We start from the raw sequence: 17,270 nt of genomic DNA, 5'->3' as shown, positions 1-17,270 counted from the left end.
CCTGGATAGATTTTCACATATATGTCTCAATATTTGGATATCAACTGGTTCTTACAAATCTCTTGTGAGCTCTCATTTATTGAAAACTCTCTTGTGCTTAGAAAACATCCATCTGTTTTAATCACTACCTCAGTTTTCTTGCCACATTTTTTCCTATGGATTTCCCCCCTCAATTACCATAAGCTAACTATTAGGAGGATGGCATTATGATAAGAAAGAATATAGTAAAAGAAGGGGGAAATAGCATATTTACTAGCATTGACTTGCTAGGCATTTAAGGGAATTTGAAGAAGACACTTATTTTCTAAAATAATTTGTTCTTCCACATGATGAATATTCTTAAATAGTAGAACTCTAGGGGAATTTCAGTTGTTTTCTTGCTTAATTTGTTTGTTTGTTGCCAAGCCAAGCCCTTGGTTCCTTATGCCAACCCAAATCACCTGTGAATCATACACCTGATGGTCTTGGATACCAGCAAGAATATGGGGCAACTGATCATTGGAAACAGTATAATATAATGATTAACAACTTCCAATTCCTGACCTAGAAATTCCTGAGTTCAAATCCAGCTTCTACTAGCTACTTTTTAGTTGAGTGACCTTGGGGAAAATTATTTTATTTTGCCATACCTTATTCTTCCTCCTCTGGAAAATTATTGTAAATACTATTCTAACATACACATAAACTGTTATAAGAATTGAGATGGCTCATGTAGAAACATTAGAAATGGAAGTGCTCAAAAATATTAACTATTTTTATTACTGAAAAATAAATGCAACCCATAAAGCCTGATTCTTTACTTCTATCAATCTATTTCTAAAGTCTTGTATTTGTAAACCAGCCTTTGATGCCTCTCTTTCTTTCCCAGTCTCCCTCTCTCTTTCTCTCTCTCTCTCTCTCTCTCACACACACACACACACACACTTTGACTTTGTCTGCCTCTCAATTCTAGAATTGCCACTTACTTTATGTGATAACTCAATGTTCAAATTCCAAGCAGCCCAAATTCTATTTTAGGATGGCTATTTACCAAAGTCTACTCAGATCATTAAAACAAAAAGCAAAAAGCAAAAAACAAAACAAAGAAAAACAACCCCTCCCAAAAAGAACCGCAAACATCTAAACATTTCCTGGTCTCTACTAAGAAGACAAGGAAAATGTGCATGTACAGCTGTTATCCATATATCCGTATCCAATCTCCATTTTGCTTTAATGGTTTGGGTAGTAGGCTATCATCAAGCTGGAGAAACCACAGCAGCCATATTTTCACTACAATAACAGAGATTAATTAATTATGAATGAAGCTTCTTCCTTCACTTTCCTTCATCAATCATGTGGGGGTCAAGATAGGGGTACTCTTTTGAAATTTGAAATGAAATTTGAGCATATATATCCCTGACTAGAATCCTAAAATCCATTTACTCTTAATGTGTGTCTAATTCCTTAGCCCATAAGTTATGTATAATGTTTCCCTACAGTGCATTTTTACAGAGAAAAAGAAGATAAATCAGATTAAACAAAGGATTTCTTTATCCTGATTTCCAAGATAATGCTTATATGCCACTGTAGATTTAAGGAAAGGCTGCTGAAGAAAGGGTCAGAGATTTAGATTTTAGCCTTAGCCCAGCCCCCAAGTAGTTACTGCTTTGGAGTTTAACTTAGCATTTTTAGACCTCAGTAACCTCTTCTGTATGATAGGGTTGAATAAATTATTTCTTGAGGTATTTGTCTATCTCTTTGGTTTATCCAGTGAGCCACGATACTTAGTGATACTTAGTGAGAAATACATTTCTGTGAATCATACATGGTACCATTTGTATAAATAATCTACAGCTAATGTCTTAATATCTTTCATCTATTTGTCTATCTAGTTTTACAGATATATATATATATATATATATATCTGCATATATACACATACACACATATAGATTTAGACATAGATATATAGGTATGTTTCAGCTGATTGGTGAATCATACCAATCATAGAAATGATGTTACTGTAACTTCCTTTTATGTTTTTGTACAAAACAGTGGTGGCATGCCCAATCCCATATCACTTATTACCATTGAGTAAATTTTCCTCAAGGAATTTTAAGCCTGTCTTTGGTTTGTGGTCAGAATTAAATATATATCCTTAATTTTCCTTGAGATCCATTTCTAGTTTCCTCCAAAGAAAAAAAGAACAAAGAAATTAAAATCCTCATCAAAAATCTAATAACTGTAGTCTTACACAGTAGGAGATATTTCAATTCACATTATGGTTATTATTTATCGATTTTTTCATTATTAGTTAACATTTCTCAATAGGTTAAAATAGTAAACTTTCTATAAAACATCCAAGAGTGACTAAGTAATGTAAGAACATGTGTATATTAAGTAATTTTATAGCTACTAAATAGTGGATATTTGATTTGAGGATATTGGGGGATAATTTTTCAAATGATCCTTAACCCTCCTGCATATAGATTAAAAAATACATTTTTCTTCTTTATTGCAGAGCAAATGGAGGAAACCACAACCGAAGTCAAACAAATAAAACCCTTTTGGGGGCTTTGTTTGGGGCTGAAACATTGGCGCTAACAGTTATTCTAATCATTGCAAAGATTAGGGGAAGGTAGTGGCTTCAAAACATTTAGATGGGTAAAGAGTGATCAGAGAGATAGATGTGTGCTTTGCATTGATTTGACCCAAAACTTATAAGCCACCCATAAAAATATACCCATCATTAATTGAAAATGAAAGAAAAAAAATAAAATTGTTGCGTATTGGAAACAACCACCACCACCAAAGGATGGGGGAGAAGGCACGGAGGAAGGGAATGAAAAAGGAAAAAAAAGAAAGTACAACTAACTCTATTACTACTCCAACCATGTAGGACTGGGAAGGAGCAAAAGAAGCAGCTAAATCAAACACTTAGCTGCAAAGGAGAAACAGAAAGCAAACAAAAAAGAATCCAATTACTTTATGTTTGTTTTTGTAAATGGTTTTTCTGTGAGAGGAAAAAAAGAAAACTATTTTGACTTGTTTTCCTCTGTACGACACTGCTGAGAGCAGTCAGTACCTTATGAATAAGTCCAAGCAACTGCTGATACTTCTGTTAATGCTAATTAACCTCCTGCTACAAATATCAACAAACCCACATCTGAGCTTTGTCTGCACATCCTTCCACTCTCCTCCTTTTAATTTGAGTCGCAATAGTCACTATTGGTTGCTACTTATTAGGCAAAATCACATCAGCAGTTGAAAAACAAGATGACAGCCAGGGTCACACTGTTATTTTCCAGACAGAAAAGAAACAAAGGCTTACAGTGACTTCAAGAAGTCCAAATATAATTTCTATAAGGAAAGACAGATGGGAGATTCATGACTGATGTGTGGGGGCTGGAATTTTTTTTCTGGGAATATTTGGATGTAATGATTAGAATCCTATGTGGTATTGGGAATATGAAGGATAATGGAAATTCACACATCTTGGTTATTTCAAATGCAATGTACTTTTCAGAAGTATGGGGAGGGCTCTTTCAAACTCCAGTAATTTTGTATAAATTCCCCTTTTTTGCTCATTTCAGTAAATCTGATTGTACAGGACAAAGAGAAAAGGAGAAGTCTTCAATCGTACCTTCCCTTAACTACTCTCCAAGGTTATAACAAAGTCAGCACTAAGTAAGTAGCTGCAATAGTCCTGTAAAGACAAGGATATGGGGGGAATGATCCTGACATTTAAACTCGGCTGCCTGACCTGTATTCCCTCTCACTTGTGCTTTCCCTACTGTCTCCTTCTATTTTCCTTTAAATTTTCAGCCTCTTCTCAGGACACACAGATTTCAGCCCAGGAATCAAAGGACAATCCCATCTAGGAGTAGGCTTTCTGTTGGGGAAAATAATTCCAAGCTCTGAGTTTGAATACAGATTTGCCTACTCTAAACATCTCAAATATCTTACATCAGCACCCTGTCCATGATGTCCTTTCAGTTGGTTGAGATTTACCTGTCGAACTTGAAGCAAGATAACTGTGTTATTTTGGAAAATTCTCATTAGAGATTCCAGTATTCCTCCTTTCTATGCACCTTCCAGATGATCTAGTTCCTGGCCATGTGCTGTTATTATTCACAACATAATGTTACAGTGCGGCTGATGGTAATTAAGAAATTCTTGTTGGGAATCTTTGAGTGCCAGTTTCATTATCTAAAAAAATACTCTGCCTGACAGGTGGGGTAGATAGGAGAACTCAATAATATGAAGTTCATTACAAAAGACACTCAGATCATTGTTGTTGTTTTTAATCCTGTAAAGGAATCACAGACTCAGTCGAGGCAGGTCAAGAAACTTTGAAGTTAATGTTAGAACCTTCTTTCTACCAGGCTTTGTCAAAACTCCACCTGCTCTTAAGACCTATCTTTAATGTTCTCTTCTGAAAAGTTTTTGGATTCCTTCAAATGGATACATGGTCTTCCTGCACTGAACATCCATGGTAGTCTCTCTGTTAAGGTCCTTTTTATCTGTGTATTTCTCCTACCCATCTGACTAGATTGCAAAACCTTTGAAGGCAGATATTATCTTACCCCTCCCTGTATCCCCACACCGAGAACCATAGAGGGGCACATAAAATAATGCTCATCCAAACTTTATCTAAATTGTATTGATTCAAGGGAAGTCCAATAAAACATTATTATTAGACAATAAGTATTTTAAAAAGTTTAATAATAATGATACCAGGATGAGCTCAGAAAACAGTATTTTGGTAGTTGAAATGTGAACATGAATTCAATGTCCAAAATGAACTACTGTTACAAATTCATTCACTCACTTTATTTGTTCAAGAAATATTCACTAAGCCCTTCTTATGTGAAAGGGCTGTTTTAAGATCTGTTATATAAAATAAACTTCTCCCAAGTATATCATATTCTATTTCACAACATGGAAAGGAAAGATCTTGTTTGACACTAGTTAGGTTTGGGGAGTTTCCTTGTATCTTATCTTCTGGATAATATACAAAAAAGTACTATCCAGAAGACATGAGGTCATAAGGTGTCAGACCTGATAAATACCTGCAAAAGAACTGGTCCAGCTCCCTCATTTTACCCAGGAACAGAGGATCTCAGTTAAGTGCCCAGCATGGTCAGTGGCCATGGTGTGTGCTTGCCGTTGCTCTTCCCTCGACTCCTAAGCTTTGCAATTACAGGCAGTGTTTTTGCACATATATACACTATGAAGCTATTCTGTACAAGAATATAGCAATTGTCTGGTATTTGCCCATATGCCTGATAAAGCTATAGCTTGTTCAAAAGGAACTTGGAGCAGCAAAGAAATACATGGTTCTTCAGAAAGAAACAAAATCAAGTCAAATGGGATTTTATATAACAACATTGGGCACATTGATGCTTTTGTTTCAGTATTTCTTTCTAATTATCTATTTCAAAGTAATAGAGCAGTGACTCCCACTAAAGTGGGAATTTTTTTAACATATATTTTTTGCCCCTTCAAAATTCTTTATCATTTTCATGCAGATGTATCATCATTAAAACAGTATAATTTTATTTTTTCTCAGGCTCACATATGAGTTAACCATTAATTCAGTCAGAATCTGATTTCATTTCAGCCCAGTGTCCACACAAAAATAGATCATTTCAGGAATAGATAAGATTCTATTCCAAGGTTTTAGTGGTCAAAGCTTAAAAACCTGGAGTATACTTTCCGTGATATCACTAGATTTCTTCTTTTCAGGCATGATGAGAAATTTAAATTATGGAAAAACTGAAATAAAAACCTATGCCATTATTTTAGGAGCTTTGGAAATTTGTATTGTTACAGTTCTCAACATAGAGAACTGGAAAAAGCCTATAGACTTACTTTTTCTTCCTGTAGTTCTGCTTTCCCAGAGTCCCTATGGTCTGATGCTAATTATCTTGGGGTTGTTTTTATTCTTGTGCCTATAAATGGCATATCTTTACAGGGAGTAGATTTGCAGCAATTAAGAACTAGATTTTTGTATTTCCACCCTCCTCAGCGGGATAAAAATCAGAGGGTGTAATTATGGACTACAGCTCTAACACCAGCCAGTATTCTGCTTTGGAGTGGGTCCCTCCCCACAGCTGAACTTCAGTTTCTTATTTGTGAAATCAAGATCACCACAGTACTCTCCTAATTTGGTATGAAGACCAAACACAATAGTAAATGTGAAAGAGGCACTCAGTGTTGAGCATACGGTAAGCCCTTAATGGACGGTAATGCCCTTCCTTTCTTTTATCTCTACTCTTCTACCAGTTTTCAGAGAATGAAGATAAGATTCTGTTGAAAGATATGTGGAAACCAGTGGAAGGCCCTGCACATCTACTCCGGGGTATTGCCGTAAGCAGGCAGCACTCTGCTCCAGAAACCAGGCAGATCCTACGTTAAAAATGTTCTCTTATGGAGTCATATTAAAAGGTTCCACATTATCTATCGAGGTGATTACTCCCTACTACACCAAGTACTTGAAGCATTTTTGTGGCATCAGGACAATAGTATTCAAGAAATTGAATGATATACAGATGAATAATGGAGTCCTTGTCATTATCATAAGTTAAAGAAATCCACAGCTACATTTTTTTTATAATTTTAAAATTTGAACTGAGACTTAGTATATGGAAGGCAGAGAACAGAAGAAGAAGGACTAGAATATAAAAGTTCTATGCAGGCAAAAAATGATGTTTCCTAAGGAGGCCAGGTCTGCTCAGCTGGCCTATTATTTCCATGGCTTCAAACTGCTGTAGGCTTATAAGCAGTTATCCTTTCTCTCTAGAACTTCCTTTCTGACCTCAGTTTTCAGGAACAAACAGAGTGGTGGCAAGGGGAAAAGCCCTAACTTTTTGTAAGTTCAGAGTGAATCTTCATTTACATGTAATCTAACATTCCAGTTTGTCCTTGAAATCTCTTCATAACTGTATAGCAAGATAGTTCTCAATCCCTGTTGGGGAACTCACTACTTCCTGACGTAGCAGCTCTGGATATTTGAAAACACTTCTTATGTTGATCAAAAACTTATCTTACTGTGGCTTCTACACTTTTCCCCTAGGTTTACTCTTGTGAGAGTTGAACAACTGTCTAATTACTCTTTCCAAGAAAGTCTTTTAGATACTGAAGTTCAAACATGTTTCCATTTCTTTTTCAAGCTAAACATCTGTACCTTCTTCAAGTATTCTTAGGTCATATGGCAACCTTCATCAAACTGTTTGCATTCCCCCAACTAGATGTCTATGGTGGTTATATTGCCCTTCAAGTGCAATTAGAGATAAACATTAAAAATTGTGTTTTGATTAGAACAGCATAGAGTGGAGCTGTTTTTTCCTTCATTGTCAATACTGTCCTATTTTCTTCATGACACCTCTGCAGGGATCATCTTTACTGAGGGCTATAGCAAACTGGTGATTTACATGAATCTGATTGTTGATGCAATGCCTCTAACTCATTCTCATGGATGCTGCTGCTTGTCCACAACTCCAATTATGTAGACTTCTCTACTTCTTTTGAAAATCTAAGCAAATTATAAAATCTCAGTCTTTTTTTCCCTGCTTAGTGTCATCTTTTGATGTTCAGCTGTTTATTGCAGTCTATCAAGGTATTTTTGGTTCAGGAATTCAAAGCATTTACTCTCTCTTCCAGTTTCATCTCATTTGTAAGTCTGATCATTGTGTTTTGCATATGTAAACACAAGTCATTAATGAATATGCTTAACTGTTGAGATTGAGAAGAGTTTTATAGCCTAACAACACATTTCCCTTCAGATTAGCATGGATGCTTTAATCTTGAGACCAGGTACAGATCTACCTCATTAATAAAGTTTTCAGCACATACTTCTTCATCTCAACAGGAGATGAAATATTTTTCCATGACACATCTCATCAAATGCTATATTGAATTCTATATAGACTATACTACCACATTCTCTGAATTACTAGACTGGTAACCCTGTCAAAAAGTAACTCTGAAAAGCAAGTGAAATATAGTTGTTAAGAGCTTAAACTTGGAAGTCAAATCACCTACATTTGAACCTGACTTTGTCAGTTTCTTGCTATAAGAGCTTAAGGATCATCCATAAACTCTCTGTGCCTCAGTGTTCTTATTTGATAAAAAGAAATATATGCACTTATCTCAAATGATCATTGTAAGGTTTAAATGTGTGTGTGTGTGTGTGTGTGTGTATGAAAAGTGCCTACCTAGCACACTTAATAACAAATATTAATGACAACATTAATACATTGACATTAATAGAGATGCATAAAAACATTCCATAACTCAGAACTTGTAGACTAGTTATAAATTTTGTTTGATCCACAATATAAGTTATCAAGGAAGGAAAAGATTCATCTTTTTTTTTTTTTTTTTTTTAGAGAGAGAGAGAGAGAACATTGTGTGAGACAGTGGTGGGAGGGTGGGGGGTTGGGGGTGCTGTAGGGAAGGGAAAGGGAGAGAATCTTAAGCAGGCTCCATGCTCAGCCCCCTGTGGGGCTTGATCTCACAACCCTGAGATCATGACCTGAGCTGAAATCAAGAGTCAGATGCTTAACAACTGAGCCACCCAGGTTCCCCAAGAAAAAGATTCTTAAAAGAAAGATAAAGATACATGGAGTGGATTTGCCCCATGAAACAGTTCCAAGGGGAGAGATCTGGTGCCCAAGCAATCTAAAAGGCTTCCCATCGTGGCAGAAGTCACAGTCTAAGATATGGAAGCAGCATGTTTCTACATGTAAACTGACTATTGTAATTGGGGATCAAATGCAAGAAACCAACCAGAGGAATCACAGGTCTCAGCAGGCAGTTACTGGTCATAGGAGTGGTCTGCATATAGATAGTGAGTTCCCAGTCATCAAGCAGCAATTCACATGGACAAATTCAGTACTTCAGATAAGGAAATGACAACCAAGGGCAGCCTATAGATGACCAAAAATTCCAAATAGTTCAAATAGTTTAATCTAATAGGCATCATTGGCCTCTGTATGGATTGGCTCTCCAAAGGAATTCTAGTGTGAAGTAGAGATAACTGCTAACATCTACAATGAATATTACCCAGAAGACTTTGCTCTGTGAACTATGTGCCTATTACAGACAGAAACTTCCCTGAAAACATGAGTTCTTACTCATTCACATAGTGAAGAGAACTGTTCAAGTGCCACTCAAGTAATGGAACTGTAATATAAAACTAGTGTCTATCTACTATTTATTGTAGTAAGTGGAATTTGTTTTTTTCTTTAAATTATGGATGGTTTTCTGCTCCCGCCCAATATTTTACTTTTACTTTTATATAGCTCTTATTTGACTGATTTGAGCACCAATGGAAAAAAGTTATCCCAACTCCTATATTAGTGCTATATTTATTCTCTTAAACCACATTTACAGATAGATCAAGATATCCTAACATTTATTCTAATTATTTCATCAAATATATTTCATGTTTTTTTTTTTTTTTTTGAAGATTTTATTTATTTATTTGAGAGAGAATGAGAGACAGAGAGCATGAGAGGGAGGAGGGTCAGAGGGAGAAGCAGACTCCCCGCTGAGCAGGGAGCCTGATGCGGGACTCGATCCTGGGACGCCAGGATCATGACCTGAGCCGAAGGCAGTCGCTTAACCAACTGAGCCACCCAGGAGCCCAAATATATTTCATGTTTTAAGACAAGACCTAGATTGAGTTTTTGCAGTTCAAAATATGAATTCCTTAATGTCTATTTACTTGAGGATATTATTACATGTTATCATTGTCTGTGATTTAGACATGAATGAATTCTTAATGATTTTATATTGTATGTTAAGAAATACCAATCATTGTTGATTCAAATATGACAAAACTAATGACCTCTATTAATTTCTTTGCCATTACTTAAAGCAGTCCCTTCACAATTTTTAAAGGTATATGGAATTTTCTCTTAATGAGCGTTTTCCAGAAAATTATATAGAATTCTATTTATTATTAGAAACCACAAAACAAAATACCTAGTATTAAATAGAAATATTTATTTGGGGTTTTTCCCTCTATTAAAACACTAATGTTTTAAAATTATGAAATAAAATAGTTCAGGCTGTTCTGGGAACAGTTATTCTCTTTAAGTTAGACGACATAAATTTGTGATGGGAAAACTTTGGACTGGAAATTTCAATTTCCCTTAAGCAACTTTCAACAGCCTACACCAAGTACAATAAACTGATAGCATGTAAACTCATTTTCTTAGAGCAATCCTGCTATTCATCCACAACAGTGTTTTTAATGATTCAGTGTATTCTACAAAGGAATGAAAACAAGTAGATTACTGAGAAGTTCAACATTTCCAGAAAGAACTAAAGTTTCTAAAATTTATATCTGTTTAAATGGCTTTCATTGTGAGATGCTCAAAGAAGTCTGAATAGATTGGCTGACGATGAATCAAATTCTTCTAGGTTTGGTTGTCCAATGGGGAAAGGTAAAGACAAGTCTCTGCAATGGAACATAGAAATGGAATCAAATGGTAGTAAAAGTGGAAAGTTAAAGAGGTAAGACCATCTCAGTGCACTGCAGAGAACTCACAAATCTGGGTTATAAATGCAGATGCATTTCCAGCAATGTCCCATGAATGTAAGGATTGGTAACTTCAGCTTCTTGTGGTATAGCGTGGTTGAATAGCTGGTATCAAAGAGAAGGACGGTGACTCCTTTAACTGGACACTCAAATGAGCTAAGGGATCCCAAGAAGCAATGAGATTCAGGGATTAAGAGTTTAAGCTTTAGATTGACAGACTTGGTTTAGTTTGTGCTCTATCACTGGCTAGCATTTTCTTACTGGTCAAGTTATTGAACCTCCTTGTGGCTCTGCTTTCTTACCCATGAAAGGAGGCTAGTACTGGGATGTAGGAAACCAGTAATATTTGTTAACTAAAAAAATCTTTTAGAGTCATTTGTTTTCTCTAATTTGCTTATTATGAGAGAGCCAACAAGGGTTGGAGAATAAGAAAAAGAAAATTGTGCTTCTCTCACAGTTTAATTCCCTCTCCTCCTGGACTCATGGAAGTGTAGAATTTGCTTTTTCATCTGCTTTTCCTAATCTTTTCTTTTTTTAAAAAAATGTAACTCATGGAATTTCCTACAACTGAAGGAATTAGAAAGATGGTAGTTTAAAGTATCAGCAATGGGACTAAATGTTTCAAATTCATAAGCATTTTTGCTTTAGATATGTAATAGTGTCTGAAGGTATTAGGGAAGAATTTTTCTCGGTTATTTTATATATCAGGTATTTTATACTTCTGGTAACATCTGACAATAGCATTTCTAAAAGAAACACAATTGTTTTTCTATAGATGTCAAGTGAAGATGTGTTTGACTACCTGACCTCAGATCAAAAGGTAACTATAAACACACACACACACACACACACACACACACACACACACACACAAAGTGTTCTAAAACTAAAAGGTACAAAAGTGTAAGCAGAGATATCCATGCAGAGTATAGAAAATGGCCATTTCAGTAAGACACATGAAATTTTATGACCCGGGAAAGTCAAAACTAAAATGGTTTAAAAAGAGCAATGACTGAAGCATGCTCATTTAAAGCATTTCCTTAGAGTCTATGTCTAAAATATTAGCAACTATGTAATAGACATTATGGAGAGAAAAATGCAATGTTTTAAAGTAGCAAAACAGTTTTAACTTTGGACCAACATAAAAAAAAAATGCATGCTAAAAATTCAAGTCTGGTAAGATTTTCTTCAATCTGGGAATAAGAGAGGAAAATGTTATGTTCAAAGCAGTATCAGCAGTGCATCTTACCACAAAGACAGTACAGCCAAGAGATAACATGTTAGGTACACCCATCTCTTCCTTTTACCAGTGATCAGTTACTTTTTCATGAAATTACTTTCTAGTCTATCACAGTATATCTGCTGATTTAGCTTAATTTTTAAAAATAGGCAAATAAACTTTTCTGTTTGTCTTTCATAACCCAAAGGAGACATTTTTGAATTGAAGACAGTTTCCTTACACCTGAAATCAATACAGTTGATAAGGCTTTCATTTATTGCTTTATATCCCCTTGCTCTTCAATATACAGTTCCTGTCAGTAAGTTGCCAAGCAACCATGACAATTGTGTGGTTCATATATGGTGGGCTTGCTTTCATCGCCATTATGTTGTTCTGGGGTGTGTGTGTGTGTGTGTGTGTGTGTGTGTGTGTGTGTGTTTAGAATACAACTATGGATCAGAATGAGACTCTTACAATAAACAAGGATAAGTGGATACAGATGAAACCTTTACTAGGCCTCTGATACTGACATTAGATTATTTAGAAGCCTTTTTATTCTGATTCTTTATGAATGAAGATTCCAAGAAAATTGATCTTTTTGTGAAATTTAGAAAAATTTATTTTTATATCTATATTCAACTTACTGGGTAAGTGTATTCATATATTTGATGGGCTTAGAGGATAAAGGATTTTGAAGAATTGCGAACATGCAGGAAGGTGTTGCGAGAGAAGGCTGTCAAGATTGTAGGTAAATAGGTAAGGGTGTGTAGATTCTCTCATCCTAGGTACTCATCTTGTTTCAAGTTCATTCACTAGGTCTTCAGTCACCATCTATATTTGTAAGTTTAGGAAGAAAAAGGGTATAGTATGAACATACTGAAAGTCTATCCATCTGGAATGAACAGAGTGGCCCAGGAATCATTGCTCTATGTGCCATTTCTTAAAAAAAAGAGAGAGAGATTTTGAAATAGGGAGAAAAAGATCTCTGAGAAGTACAATTGTTTTGTTTGTTTATGACACTAGTCTTTGGAGTAGCATTCTGTAAAAAAAAAAAAAAAAAAAAGCAAAAACCCGTTTTTTAAATATACCACTATAAAAGTCATGAAGAAGGCTTTCCCACTGGATATGGTATCAAACTAGTTAGCCACTCACGCCGAAAGCTGTGACAGTATGTGACCAATTCTGTCATCACTCGGTTTGATCTTTGAGATCTTTGAGACCCATGGCTGGAGACTACTTTTCTTTGCTCATTTTCTTGGCTTTCCCAATAAGCAATTTGTTTTAAACAATTTGGTCATTTCTAAAACTCCATTTAACTATATTTTAAAAGCTATTACCTGAAGAAGTGTTTAACCTCTTCTGTGTGACTTATAAGGGTAAAACTGTGTTCAATGAGCAAATACTACAGGGATTCAGATATTTGCTCATATTTATTCTCAGAGATGTCCTAGTATGGAAGTAAAACTGTGTTCAATGAGCAAATACTACAGGGATTCAGATATTTGCTCATATTTGTTCTCAGAGATGTCCTAGTATGGAAGACAGTGAGTTAAACACAATGAGTGAAGATCATTGTTTATAGTATATATATCCTACTAATATAAAAGAGATAACTTAGGGAGTTTGTGTATATGTGTGTGTATACACACACACATAAAATTTACTTGAATTTTGTTATTTTATAAGCACATATATAATTTACTTCAACCTTAATTTATCTTAAAATGAACTAATATCCTATTATAACTGTGATATAAGATTGTTTTAATTATATGTGTGTATATTTATTCATTTTTTAATAAAATAATTTATTGAAAAATATGTACATGATGGTAAAGCTGATTCAGAGATAAGGGGGAAATCCCAAAGGGAATATGTAAATTGTTAAACTTTAACACATTAGTAGACTAGATGTTCTTCATGCTTCCCTAAAAATCTAAAATTCTATTTTATGAACACCATTTAAGTATCACCTAACCTGGGCCTTCAAACCCATTCACCATCAGAGATTGTACTATAGGGATAATCTTAAAAGGGATTGTAACAAAAGTTTTCTGAGACTTGGTAGTTATTACATGCATGCTACCCAATTCAGGAGATGTACCTAAAAGGGTCCTGGTACCATTTCCAACATAAGGGAGGTTTCCTCCACCAACAACAAGTAATGCTCCAGACACCATCTGGGTGTCCTAAAATTCAACTCAGTTCTGACAGTATCTACATGAAGATAGCATCAGATTTCACAGGTTAAGTGCTCAGTCCCACAAGACTGACACCTACTACCCACTGCAGAAGCTAGTTGTTAGTTATCACCTGTGCTTCTGACACCCCCCTCCCCCTAAAGATCAGAGGTTCCCACAATTCCTCTTTAGGTTCAATTAATTTGCTAGAGTGACTCACAGAACTCAGAAAAAACATTTTACTTACTCTATGACTGCTTTACTGCAAAAGGATATAATTCAGGAACAGCAAATGGAAGAGATGCATAGGGCAAGATATATGGGAAGGGGCATGGAGCTTTCATACTCTCTCCAAGCCTGCCACTCTCCCCACATTTCAATGTCTTCATCAACCCAGAAGGTCTCTAAACCCTGTCTTTTCGTTTTTTATGGAGACTTCATTACATAGGCACGATTGATTACATCATTGCCCATTGGTGACTGGTTCAATCTCTAGCCCTTCTTCCCTCCCCAGAGGTCAGGGGGGGTGGAACTGAAAGCTCTAACCCTCTAATCGCATGGTTGGCTCCTCTGGCAACCAGCCCCCATCCTTTGGTTCTTTCCAAAAGTCCCCTCATTAATATAACAAAAATATCTTTATTGTTCTCAAACTTAGGAAATTCCAAGGGTTTTAGGAGCTCTGTGCCAGAAATTGTGCACAAAAAACAAATACAGTACCTCATAGCAAAATAATGCAGATATCCCAGCTATACCAACCCAAACCTCTAAGTACTTGGCAGAGCTGTAAGAGTGCAACAGTAATCAGAACATTTTCTTTACCTCAACCTAACAAAAAGAAATATGAAATATTGATTGAAGTATCCAAAAGGGGAGTATTTCTCCAGATAAATAAATACCTTGTCTTAGTATCAGTGAATACACAGTAAAAGAGTGATACTTGTTATTTTATTCTGAAGTTAGTAAGAACTTTAAAATGTATTTATGAACCTGGATATATTTTTACATGACACGCATTCCTTGAGATTTCATATATGCAAGATGTTGCCTATCAAACTTCTACCTTTTTATTTATTTATTTATTTTGGCCATTTAGTGTATTTAACTATCACATTAATTGCCATAATAAGTCCAAATTCAGGAAAGTATATTGTACTAAAAAAGAAAAAGTGGATATTTTAATAACCATATACTTAAGCTTCCATCTGTTTTCAAAGATTACAAGTATATTTTGTTGCTATCATATATTAAAGTTTAGTGCCTGAAAAAAAATACAATTGTGCAGTTACTTGAAATATGTTCTCAGACATTCTTTTGTTCTTCTAATGCAAGGGTCTAATTTGTGTTAAAAAAGAAGCAAGAGGCTCAAGATGGAGTCATTTGTGCTAAACCCCACATCAACAAATCAAGACCTAATAACTAACCTAGCTGCAGATTCAGCCTCTCCCAGGAGTGTGACCTTTAAACCAATCTTGCATTACCTGTTCATCACCAGTGGGGTAATATGCCTGATGGACCCTTGTATTCCCTCAAAGAAAGGTGACCTTGCCTGAAAAAGTCTACTCTTTGCTAGAAACTTCCTTTTTCCACCCCCTTATGCCTATAAAAGCCTTCCATTTTGTACAGCTCTCTGAAACTCGCTTCTACTGCTAAAGTGGGATGCTGCCCGATCATGAATAACTGAATAGAGCCAAGCAGTTCTCTAAATTTAGTCAGCTGAATTTTGTTTTGTAACATTTGTAACACCCAAGATTTAAGTGGCTAAACAAAACTGCTTTAAAATGGATATCAATAACATGGTTCAAAAATCAAGTCACATTCAAAATATGGCATTATATCCTCAAACTGGTAGTTGAAAATGGAGAACAAGTCAACAGGGATGGCAATAATAAATTCTGGAAAAAGAAGAAAAAAATAAACTTTTCAAGGTCTGAAACAACTGAGAGACAAAGAAGTTAGGTATATAAAAATCTTAGCTTTATTGCTAATAATGACAAAGTTAGGTTGTGTCTTCAGATGCGTCAAATGAGAGATGAGGAGGCAGGGAGAGGCCAAGAGTGTTGTTAGTACAGTGGCCTTCCCTCCATTGTGAGTAAATTAATTAACTGTGAGTTATAAGCAACTTATATTGCAGAGTGCTTCTCTTTGTTAAAAATTAACTCAAAGCTTTATCTCACTTTATCATCAAAACAACACCTAAAGCATCTAGATCAATGGCCACTATCGAAATAACATCATTATCTTGGGGCGCCTGGGTGACTCAGTTGTATAAGTGTCCAACTCTTGATTTCCGCTCAGGTCATGACCTCAGGTTGTGAATTGGAGCTCCAAGTCAGGCTCTGTGCTGGACATGGAGTCTGCTTAAGATTGTCTCTCTCCCTGAAAAATGAAACAAGATGAAACCAGAGAGGGAGACAAACCATAAGAGACTCTTAATCTCAGGAAACAAACTGAGGGTTGCTGGAGGGGAGGGCGGTGGGAGGGATGGGGTGGCTGGGTGATGGACATTGGGGAGGGTATGTGCTATGGTGAGCGCTGTGAATTGTGTAAGACTGATGAATCATAGACCTGTACCCCCGAAACAAATAATACATAATATGTTAATAAAAAAAATCACTTCCTAACAAAAAAAGAAAAAAAAAAGATTCTCTCCCTCTCCTTCAACCCCTCTCCCACCCTCTCTCTTCCTCTCTAAAAGAAAAAAAAAAACAACTATGGATTAATACCATAACCATAATAAATGGTATTCTCTAAAAATGACAGAAGAGGAAACCAAAGGATAGACTTTGGGAATGCAACTCATAAAAGTTTGTAGAGCTCATTAGCAGCAGAAGCGGGGACACACTTTGGAAACTGGCATAAGGCAAGGATGCATTTACATTCCGGCACAGCATCATCAGAACAGCTGTGTAACATCTAGTAGTTTCCATCACATCTCTGAACCTATTTCCCTATTTCCTATCTTTCAGAGTGAACTACCACTATATCTGTCTCTAGGTTATTAGGGGCACGGGGTAGTTAAATCGAATTAGATAGTACCTGTAATAGTATTTGACACGTGGTCAATTTTGAACAAATGTTAGTTCCTGTTCCTTCTTCCTACCCCCAATTCTCTGTTCCCAATCCTGGGCTTTCCCATTATTCTACAGTATCTTTCTGTATGGTATGACATAGCTTCATAGGAATGTTTCCTGGTTCTGCCTGTAACACCTGATGGCTCAATTGCCTACCATTGTAACATTCACTCTACTTCTGCCTATGATATGCTTTGTAAATATATTTCAACATCTAGACCTTTATGAGACTTTATGCAAGAAATAGCAAGATATTTTATTTTTTAATC

The 17,270-nt window shown here is 35.8% G+C and overlaps 1 long non-coding RNA gene across 1 annotated transcript in view; it reads left to right on the top strand.

Moving 5' to 3' along the window:
* LOC144380060 (uncharacterized) overlaps positions 1–2,605 on the top strand; it is a 394,589-nt gene extending 391,984 nt beyond the window's left edge. Inside the window, exon 4 of the long non-coding RNA XR_013443810.1 lies at positions 2,501–2,605. This is a non-coding gene — a long non-coding RNA (uncharacterized LOC144380060). The remainder of the gene's footprint in view (positions 1–2,500) is intronic.
* The last annotated feature ends 14,665 nt before the right edge of the window (positions 2,606–17,270 follow it).

The sequence above is a fragment of the Halichoerus grypus genome, chromosome 14 (assembly GCF_964656455.1).
Source record: "Halichoerus grypus chromosome 14, mHalGry1.hap1.1, whole genome shotgun sequence".
Taxonomy (NCBI): Eukaryota; Metazoa; Chordata; class Mammalia; order Carnivora; family Phocidae; genus Halichoerus; species Halichoerus grypus.
The sequence above is the reverse complement of the archived record's forward strand: the minus strand, read 5'-3'. Positions and strand labels throughout refer to the sequence as shown.